Below are 2,667 nucleotides of genomic sequence, written 5' to 3'. Positions count from 1 at the left end.
GCGACACTATAGAGCCATCTATAGCGACGCTTATAGCGACGCAACAGAGCCTTATATAGCGACGCCCGAGAGGAAAAATTTTTGGTGGCAGGGCATTGAATGCCCTACCACCCATCAACCATATTGAATGTTTCATACATATTCTTCACCTTTGAAAACAAGTGATAAAATCACAAGGCCTGCCAAATCAAGGAATATTTTTTTAAAATTTAATATTGCTTGAAAAAATAATAAGCAAGAGTATTCTACAATCAACATGGAATAATTATTTAATTAAAAAAATTTGGGACAACGATTTTTATTAAAGGACTCTTTTTTGCCATTCACCAATCTTCCATCAAGGAAGGTTGAATTTAATTCAAAAAAGAGGAAAATTTATACAATTTGCATTATCAAAATTTATAGATATTTTCTGCCTACGGCTTTACACACTATCTTAATTTTCTAATTAAAAACCCGAGTAAATTGAAATGAAATTTTTTCAGAAGCTGGAACTATTTTTTAATATCACTCCATTAAAATTACACACATGGCTCAAAGCCAGAGAGAGAGAATTATTATACATCGCAGAATGCGGTATCATCTTTAAAATTCCTCACAAGGTCCCTAAGTAATACACTCATCATTGCCGCGATACAACTAAAATCTCCAGATCTTGCGCATAACAGATTTGTTTTTACCTCCAGGAAAAATTCAGATCTTTTTTTAACCATAAGCTAAGAGAAAATAACCACACAATGGACATGAATCCATAATAGGTATGTATTCATCATCACAGCTTATCCTAAATTCCAAATCACATCCGAATCTAGAGCTTGCTCAGCCTTCTCTCTTTTCATCTGAAACATCTAAAGATGCCCAGGCAATTAATGAGACATCATTGCAAATACCCCATCGCAAAAAAGAAGACAAGCATACCACAAAGTTTTACTTGTTTAATTGCCCTGGCAAAGCAAAACGAAATCCTATACAGCAAGATAAAATTGACAAGAAGCTTAAATCTAGACAGAATATGCAACAAAGCAAGCATTTTGTTGCTCATTCTCAGCCATGTGATACACTAGCATGAAATCTGTAATCTGGATGAAGCAAAGCTCATGGCTGATTTTACAAAACTACTACCATATATACTTTTGACTAATACTGAGCAACCACCACCTGAGCCCTGCACATACCCGAAGTGAATGCTTGTCTGCAATCTCCAAAGCAACCTGCAAACATCAATGACATGAGTGGTAATTAGCTTGCTGCTTGTCAAATAAAATGCAGATGACATTTCAGACACTAGCATGAATTTTGGACAACAAGCTTAAATTTAGACAGAATATGCAGCAAAGTAGGCATTTTGCTGCTTCTTCTCATCCATGTGATACACTAGCATGGAATCTACAATTTGGATGAAGCAAAGATCACAGCTGATTCTACAAAACTACTGCCATATATACTCTTGACTGATACCGAGCAACCACCGTCGGATCCCACCTGAGCCCGGCACGTACCTGAAGCGAATGCCTGTCTGCAACCTTCTAACCAGCCTGCAAACATCAATGACATGAGTGCTAATTAGCTTGCTGCTTGTCAAATAAAATGCAGATGATATTTCGGACGACAAGAAAGACCACGGAAGCATGACAAATATAGAACTCGCCAGCATGCAAAACAACAAAGCTACAGGATGTAAAACCCTAAGATAAAGCCTTAAGAGCCTCACTGTGACGCCGGAACAGATAATGACAATATTTACCCTCACTGCATCATTGGTGCAGATACGAAAGGATTTACCCTCGCTGCGACGCCGATGCAAATGACGACATCAATAGAAACCAATGACAGAGCAGGGGCGTAGGAGGATGCAGAACATGGCAACCGGTGCGCCACCTGCAATTCCATCATAAGGGCAGCAAAGCAGGTTCAAATGCACACCCGAAACCTCAGGAAAGAAAATGAATCATACCCTAAGGAGCTTCATCGGCAGAAACCACATCCGCCAGCAAGTTCCCCAATTCAGGGCAGTGTTACGCATGGGTGGAAATATCCTGTCATGAACAAACCAAGTCAATAGCAGCGTGAAGCAGTAAACGACCCAGCAAATCAGCTAACGCTTGCGAAATGCGAAGGCTTACGGGCCTGTGCAGCTGAGTGCCACCCTTAATTAAAACTGCTTCTGCTGATGGGTTGACTTGGAGCAGGTGGAATATGCAGTGCGGCAGCTGCAAGAGACGGCCCAGCAAGGGAAGCAGAAGGCGCGAGTAGCGATAGTAACCTCCACGTGGTGTAGCCCCGCCGTGGCCGACTCGCGCACACGCAAATTCTTGGGAGACAATAGCTTGCATTTGGTAAAGAAGACTATTGATGAGACTTACAACCCTATACATCTTATCACTCCCTCTGCGTTCGTAGAGTGGCCACATTTCCAAGCCCTTTAATGATGCCACATAGTGGTTCTTGATATAAACCCATAAAATGAACAAAAAAAATAAAAAATATTTTAGTCAGCAAAAAGACAATGCATCGCTATAGCCTTTGCCCTTTGGGCAGGCCAAAAAGTGCAAAGGTAGATATAAACCCAAAATAGTCACCCACAAGACAATATAACCATTAACTCCATCATCCATAGTACGTATTGTTTGACAAATAAAAATACAAAGTGACAAGCGTGAATTGATG

At 40.3% G+C, this 2,667-nt stretch overlaps 1 pseudogene; it reads right to left on the bottom strand.

Annotated features, from left to right (window-relative positions):
• Positions 1-985: 985 nt before the first annotated feature.
• Positions 986-2,411, bottom strand: LOC147439345 (uncharacterized; annotated as a pseudogene).
• Between the last annotated feature and the right edge of the window lie 256 nt (positions 2,412-2,667).

The sequence above is a fragment of the Adiantum capillus-veneris genome, chromosome 16 (genome assembly GCF_014529385.1).
Source record: "Adiantum capillus-veneris isolate H3 chromosome 16, ASM1452938v2, whole genome shotgun sequence".
Taxonomy (NCBI): domain Eukaryota; kingdom Viridiplantae; phylum Streptophyta; class Polypodiopsida; order Polypodiales; family Pteridaceae; genus Adiantum; species Adiantum capillus-veneris.
This window is presented reverse-complemented; position numbering and strand designations above follow the sequence as displayed.